The sequence below is a fragment of the Styela clava genome, chromosome 6, assembly GCF_964204865.1.
Source record: "Styela clava chromosome 6, kaStyClav1.hap1.2, whole genome shotgun sequence".
Lineage (NCBI taxonomy): Eukaryota > Metazoa > Chordata > Ascidiacea > Stolidobranchia > Styelidae > Styela > Styela clava.
The window spans coordinates 1,076,791-1,085,118 of record NC_135255.1 but is presented as its reverse complement, the minus strand read 5'-3'; the positions used below and the strand labels follow the sequence as shown (position 1 = coordinate 1,085,118).

Genomic DNA, 8,328 nt, shown 5'->3' with positions numbered 1-8,328 from the left:
AGGGGAGCTGCTCCATTCAAAAAAGCATAGCAAAACATTGTTAACGGCGATCATACAGCCCTGCAAAAAAATGGCCATGGTAATAGATCGGTAAATTATTACCGAATGTTGTATTTAAGGTAGGTCTGAAAATGACCGTGCTCATGGTTGGTATAAACATGGACTCCATTGTTCTCCGTTTGGAGAACATGCTACAAATAGGGCAGCATGTTGTCGTAGTTGATCCGAACTGCGAGAATAATGGAGAGGATTACCGGTGATCAACACTAGGCACCCAATTTTGTCCACTCGCGCTCCCCCAGTCCCGATTATTTTCGATATTCCTGTTGGGCAGTTATCGACAACAAACATGACTGCATTCTGTTATAATGTAGACAACATAAAATTAATCAGCTCAAATTTCGTGGAAAGTTGTACTCACAATTATTTCGATGACCGATACGGGTTTGACTGTCCAGCCAGTTATGTTGAGAAAAAGATGCTAGTGGCCGAAATCAAAATACACATACCCGACATGAAAGTTCAATGGGAGCCATACAGCAGCAGAAAATTGACTTTTGCCGTTTTCAAACGGGAGTTGCTATCGGTATCGCCTGCGGTATCTACCTGAAAATGCTAAGATTCCTAAAAAATTTACTGCGTCAACACCAAGGCTACCGCATACTAGGTTGGTTTCCACAGAGAGCGTGTCGGAAGACTATTCGACAGATTGGTACTGTAATTATTATGATGCTGTTTTTGTTGTGCGCACGTTCTTGATTACGTGATCTGTAGTTGTGTGATTTTGTTTACGACAATACATTCGAGTCTCGGCTTATATTGGTGTAACGTGTGTTTTCTGTCCTCGCTTGTACAGCACTAGACAGGGGAGTTTAGTGGCATGCGTTGAAAACGAATTTCACGTTATCACTTTGAAATAATCTTCAAGAGGACTGAAATGGCTTCTCCTAAAGCTCCCAAACAATGGCAGCTTAGCAAGTTCGAGACTATCAACTCGTTCGAATCATGGCGCCAGAACCTGATATATTTTCTTGCAATAGACAGCAACTTTAGTCAATTCCTCACTATCGGATTCACCTGGGGAAAGAAAACCAAATCTTCGCCGTTAAGAGGTTTTATCGACGACAGCGAACAAATCGCAGAGGAATCGAGAAGGGCCGCTCAGAAAAATATGACACTTGACCTTATGTTGGGACAATATCTCAAGAAATACGATTGTTAAGAACTCAACTTTTTTGAATGACATATGGCAGTCGATTCGTATGCACTATGGCTTCCACACAACCGGGGCACATCTGTCAGACTTCGCAAATTTCAATCTCGAAATTGATGAACGTCCTGAAGATTTGTTCCAGCGGCTGAAGGCCTTTGTTGAAGACAATCTTTCCACAAGTGGAAGTGGCATTAAACACCACGACGTTGTTTCAACCGAAGATGAAGAGATGTCACCGACACTTGAAAATTTCATTGTTCTCCAGTCAGTCAAGTGGCTTGTGTTACTCCACGACGGATTACCTAAGCTAGTGAAGTGAAACAAAAATACGGTACGGAACTTCGTGCTCGTACACTTTCGTCAATCAAGCCGGAAATTTCAGCCGCTATTGACTCTCTACCAAACGAACTAACTACCATTGAAGAAGCTAAAGTTACACGGACAACTTACAAGATGTCCAACAATCGAAGATTTCCTGATCAAGTCGCATTTAAGAACAAACACGCTCTTAACAAGGAGTGTCCATATTGCAAGCTGGCTGGTTACACTTCGAACCACTTTCTCAGCAGGTGCCCGAAGTTGCCAGAAAGGGATCGTGAATACTTAACCAGAGCAAGATATAGTCATGCAGAAAAGACTGACTGGAATTAGCGTCGCTACGCAAAACATTATAAATCGTCAGAATCGAGAACACATATTCTGCAATAAAATAATGCCTACGTAAGGTAGGAAAGAATCCGTACATTACTTGAAAGATAATTTTCATCTTTTTCACAATCGAACAACATATAGCAAATTGAGATGACGAATCCACAAAATTAGTAAACTAAAAATAAGCTTACACATATCATCAAAATTTCTCGCATAAAATGATGCCAAGGTAAGAATAGGAGACTAATTTGGCTTCCACATGAGATATTTCATACCGTCCGATATAATGGTTTAGAAGTTACATTGATTTAAAATAACGAATATTACGAATTTTTGATGCTTCGAATTCATTCGACACCGTATATATATTTTTGTTTTGGATAGTACCAATATCATTAAACAAGTAGCTACCACCATTGTGCTGAACAAAAATTTGTCCATAAACCTTTGGCGAAAAGCACTAATGACCCACCAACATCACTTGGCTACGAAGTCGATGCCGAAGTTTTAAACCACAAGGACAACGTGTCTTCGCATACTAAAGCAAGCCTAATTGACAATGAACAGGAAGTATCCCTGCGAGCCGCTATTATAACATAATGATCGAGATCGATAAGTAATAATTGAATGTGCTGTTCTGTACCGTGTCGCAGTTGCGTCACTCGCTAGTTTGATCTGTTTCCGTAATTTAATTTCACTGGTCCGTGAATTCCAAAAGTAGGGAAGCATTGGTATTGAACCATCTTTTGAATGATTTTAGCGTCGCCTTATGTATATCTCGTAGTACGTTTTTGAAAATGTTTTTTGTATCTATAGATTTCCTTCAAAACTCAATAATTGACTATGTCTGTATACTAATTAGGGAATTAAATATGCATAATTTTGCACACTTACAGGGTATTATTGATACCGAATACGAAGAAAAATCAATAGAATATATATTGAAGAATGTGACGAGCCGATGGAGGAAGGGTTTAAAATATTAGGGGAGCTGCTCCATTCAAAAAATCATAGCAAAACATTGTTAACGGCGATCGTACAGCCCTGCAAAAAATGGCCATGGTAATAGATCGGTAAATTATTACCGAATGTTGTATTTAAGGTAGGTCTGAAAATGGCCGTGCTCATGGTTGGTATAAACATGGACTTCATTGTTCTCCGTTTGGAGAACATGCTACAAATAGGGCAGCATGTTGTCGTAGTTGATCCGAACTGCGAGAATAATGGAGAGTTACCGGTGATCAACACTAGGCACCCAATTTTGCCCACTCACGATCCCCCAGTCCCGATTATTTTCGATATCCCTGTTGGGCAGTTATCGACAACAAACATGACTGCATTCTGTTATAATGTAGACAACATAAAGTTAATCGGCTCAAATTTCGTGGAAAGTTGTACTCACAATTATTTCGATGACCGATACGGGTTTGACTGTCCAGCCAGTTATGCTAGTGACCGAAATTAAAATACACATACCCGACATGAAAGTTCAATGGGAGCCATACAGCAGCAGAAAGTTGACTTTTGCCGTTTTCAAACGGGAGTTGCTATCGGTATCTACCTGAAAATGCTAAGATTCCTAAAAATTTCACTGCGTCAACACCAAGGCTACTGCATACTAGGTTGGTTTCGGCCTGAGAAACGCTCTTCCGACGTGGTTACACGCAAATTTAAACTGCATCTAAGCAATCTGGAATTAATTGGATCAAATTTACCGGAATTCAAACACGAACCTGTCGCCACACCTGTCACTACAGAGACCGTGTCGGAAGAGTGTGGAATTCCATATAAAAAAAGAAGAACCGAACAGCAGCCATCAACATCCATTGGACAAAATTTATCGGAATCGGAACACTATGAACCCGTAACCACAGAGAGCGTGTCGGAAGACTATTCGCCAGATTGGTTGGTACTGTAATGATTATTATGCTGTCTTCTGTTATTGTTGTGCGCACGTTCTTGTTTATGAGATCTGTAGTTGTGTGATTTTGTTTACGACAATACATTCGAGTCTCGGCTTATATTGGTGTAACGCGTGTTTTCTGTCCTCGCTTGTGCAGCACTAGACAGGGGAGTTTAGTGGCATGCGTTGAAAACGAATTTCACGTTATCACTTTGAAATAATCTTCAAGAGGACTGAAATGGCTTCTCCTAAAGCTCCCAAACAATGACAGCTTAGCAAGTTCGAGACTATCAACTCGTTCGAATCGTGGCGCCAGAACCTGCTATATATTCTTGCAATAGACAGCAACTTTAGTCAATTCCTCACTGTCGGATTCACCTGGGGAAAGAAAACCAAATCTTCGCCGTTAAGAGGTTTTATCGACGACAGCGAACAAATCGCAGAGGAATCGAGAAGAACCGCTCAGAAAAATATGACACTTGACCTTATGATGGGACAATATCTCAAGAAATACGATTGTTAAGAACGCAACTTCTTTGAATGACATATGGCAGTCGATTCGTATGCACTATGGCTTCCACACAGCCGGGGCACATCTGTCAGACTTCGCAAATTTCAATCTCGAAATTGATGAACGTCCTGAAGATTTGTTCCAGCGGCTGAAGGCCTTTGTTGAAGACAATCTTTCCACAAGTGGAAGTGGCATTAAACACTACGACGTTGTTTCAACCGAAGATGAAGAGATGTCACCGACACTTAAAATTTCATTGTTCTCCCGTCAGTCAAGTGGCTTGTGTTACTCCACGACGGATTACCTAAGCTAGTGAAGTGAAACAAAAATACGGTACGGAACTTCGTGCTCGTACACTTTCGTCAATCAAGCCGGAAATTTTAGCCGCTATTGACTCTCTACCAAACGAACTAACTACCATTGAAGAAGCTAAAGTTGCACGGACAACTTACAAGATGTCCAACAATCGAAGATTTCCTGATCAAGTCGCATTTAAGAACAAACACGCTCTTAACAAGGAGTGTCCATATTGCAAGCTGGCTGGTTACACTTCGAACCACTTTCTCAGCAGGTGCTTAAAGTTGCCAGAAAGGGATCGTGAATATTTAACCAGAGCAAGATATAGTCATGCAGGAAAGCCGCATGCTGACAGTCAAGGTTCCCTCTAAGCAGCGCAACCGCGCAGTACCACCAGAACATTTGCGCAGTAAAATCTCATTCTCGCGCAGTTGCAACATTTCGTTTTCAAATCGTAGCTCATATTTCATATGTCATTTTTATTAACGCTCAACTAGAATGCTCGTTTTATGTTTCACGTGTATTCTGGTAAACACTATTCATTGTGATGTCACACACGTGTCTGTCGCGAATACGTTGATTTGTGTATGCCAGCGTGGGTTGGTTTTTAAAATTTTCATCGCGCGCTCTGAATTTCGTGTTGTCGACCCGGCAAAATCTTGTGATTGTCCGTAGTGTAATCAATCAGATGAAGATATGGGAAGGTTTAGAATTTTAATATCAGGTATCAAATGTTGCAAAGATGGTGCCCATTGTTTGTTACAGGAAATTTGTTGGTTGCTCGTATCCGTATGGTTGGGCTAAACTAGTTAGAATTTGCAAAAGGGCTGAGTTTAAGCGAGTGCTAGCACTGTCAGCTCTTAAATCTCTAGATTGGTACACACGTGGCCATGAGCTTATACTGAATGATACCGATGTTATATTAGGCCGCGAGCCGAGGCCATTTATCTTTCAGTTTCGTAGCGCATATCAGGTAACTACCTGAAAATGATTTTAAAATGTTCCTTAGAAATTTAGTAACAAATATTGCCTTGTTCCCACTTCCAAAAGTTGCACGTTTTACAGAAAAGACGCTTTTACTACAATAAATATGTGTTACCATCTGTCCTATTTTCTCTGCTTTTCCGGTATCATGGGCCAATGAACGCAGACTTCTGCACGACGTAACAGTCAAGTTAGTCAGCTGTAGGTGGATCCCCAGTGGTCGGATGAATATCAGATGTACTCAACTGCTCGCTTTTGCGTTGAGTAGCCTTTCCATAGTTTTTTTCAGTTACCGGTAATATTAGTCCAGTTATTCTAAGGAGGTGTTGAAAAGTATAGGTAAGATATTAAACACTTGTATATCCTTGCCATAAATAGCAATTTTAGTTGAGCACTAGCTCATAAGACGTTGTTAAATAGGTACGGTACGGTGCGGTAACTCCAAGGAAGGCTAGACCTAGAATAATATGTCACAAACAACGATATTTTCTGGCTTGCATGAAATGTTTATGATTAATTTAATGACTCTTCTTGACTATTCAGCAGACTTATACTACTATATAGGCCACAGCATATTTGGAAATAGAAATGAATGGCTGTTTCTGTAATGCACGGTTGTGTGAAAGAGAAGAAATTAATCAATTTTGCTAATGTCGGTTGGTCTAAATCTAAATTCATAGAGTCGACAAGAACCTGGGAAGCAATGATAAGTTATGCCGGAGTGGAAAGAAAGGTAGCATTGGAAATGATTGAGAGGTGAGAAATGAAGTTGTAGACAAACAGTTGATGTTTCAAAATATAGTCTATAGTCCATACTCATACTGTCATAGGACATTTCAGACTGTGATATATCAAAATTTAGTGTAGATATAGTCTAGTAATGGTATGCAAACACTGCTGGACTGTAGAACATGCAATGAGCATATATACGCTCATTTAGTACATCAGATAAAATGCATTATGTATTCAAGGTATTAGTTAGTATTTAGGGGTATTTTTAAAATCATGCTGCTCCAAATATTATTTTCTTCCTTATTTTAGATACTGTACTACAAAAGAAAACGGCAATGTTCCACCAATCCGACCTAACGCAGGTTCTGATCCCTGCTGCTATCAGTGCTATAAAATGGATTAAACAAGAAGTCTTGAAGCTTAAAGGTATATGAGAATCATAATAGTTGCAAACAGCTTAGATGGGCTATTCATATTGAAATACTTTAGCACTTTTCTGCAATTGGAACTGCCCATCAAATTCATGTTGGAGACTTCATTGAGATTTTCAATTCATTTTTTTCCCTCGACTATGAAGATCTTTCGAGGTTAACGAGGTATTAATAAATAAAGCTGAGGAATTTGAAGAGGATATGAAGAATGTAAATGATACCAGGGCACGTCTATTTAACACTGTCAAACATAAGGATTATACTCTCCATCCAACAATGATTCACTGAAGAAGCATGTGGCCCTCAAATCAGTTCTTGAGTTGGCAAACTGCAAAGAAAAATAGTCAAAATAATTTATGAAAGTGTGCCAAAATCAACTTAAATTGCACAGATTTTTGTTTTTGTATTGACTGCAGAAATCACAGTACACCTATAGAGGAAAAGTCGATTTTTGAGATAGTGGATTTCGAAAACAATTCAGAAGAAAGTGAATTAGATATTGAAGTTGATTTAATAAATATTATTTTTTTTTCGGACATCTGTTAGTGTCGTAGTCCTGTTTCTAGAAATAGTATTCCCTTTGTTCAAATACATAACCACATAAACTAAAAAAAGACTAATTGTAATATTTCTGTTCACTATGTTATGTACATATTGTACATTCATTCAATTTTCTTGACTTTTCCGGTAAATTTCTAAGTGAGAAATAACTGATTTATTTGTGTTTTCGTGCTCACGATGTTAATTTGTGACTTCATTGCTTAAAAATAAATACGTTTGATAGCTTCTATAAAATGGATGTAGCTTTTTATGCTGTTCTTGTTGTAAACTGCTTGTGGTTATTACATAAAATTTATTTGCTAATGTGAATCAGCGTTGTTGGTGTCGCTGCTTTCGAGGTCACTCCCGACTCCTGTCACACAATTAAAGTATTTTTTGTTGTTGGTTACATGTATGCCATATTTTTCGTAATCTACCTAATAAATTATGATTGACTGAGGAAGTCCGATTTTGGTCAGGCAAAACATTACAGGAATACATTTGTGTTAGTGTGCTGTAGGGCTCTCGAATTGTATAGTTCTTATGTATGCGTTGTAAACTTATGGTTATTGAATTTCCGGGAACCTCTTATATTCAATTTCGCACCAGGATTGTGGAACAAGCCGTAATGCGTTCATTATGTTCGTTTTCACACAAAACTGAAGAATTTATTTAGTTACCAGATGTGGGCTACGAAACTCATTTTCTGGACGTTTTCATGGTTTCGTCTCACGGCCCATATCCGTGGTAAGGATCTACAAGTGTTTTACTTATACATTTTTCAACAACGTCTTAGCATAACTTAACTAATAATAACTAAACAGGGCTATGGAAAGCCTGCCCAACTCAGCGCAAGGTCGAGCAGAAATAACTAATATTCATCCGCTCGCTAACAGCTGGTTTAATTCAATTGTTACGTCATGCAGAAGTCATTGTTCAGTGCCGAAAATGTAGAGAATATAGGACAGATCGTAGCACATATTTCTTGTAGTAAAAGCGTCTTTTCCGTAAAACGTGCAACTTTTGGAAGTGGGAACAAGGCAATATTTGTTACTAAATTTTTAAG

At 39.0% G+C, this 8,328-nt stretch overlaps 1 long non-coding RNA gene across 1 annotated transcript; it reads left to right on the top strand.

Annotated features, from left to right (window-relative positions):
• Nucleotides 1–5,554: 5,554 nt before the first annotated feature.
• Nucleotides 5,555–7,870, top strand: LOC144424390 (uncharacterized). The gene is made up of 2 exons (XR_013476680.1): nucleotides 5,555–6,315; nucleotides 6,601–7,870. It is a non-coding gene; the product is annotated as an uncharacterized LOC144424390 (long non-coding RNA).
• The last annotated feature ends 458 nt before the right edge of the window (nucleotides 7,871–8,328 follow it).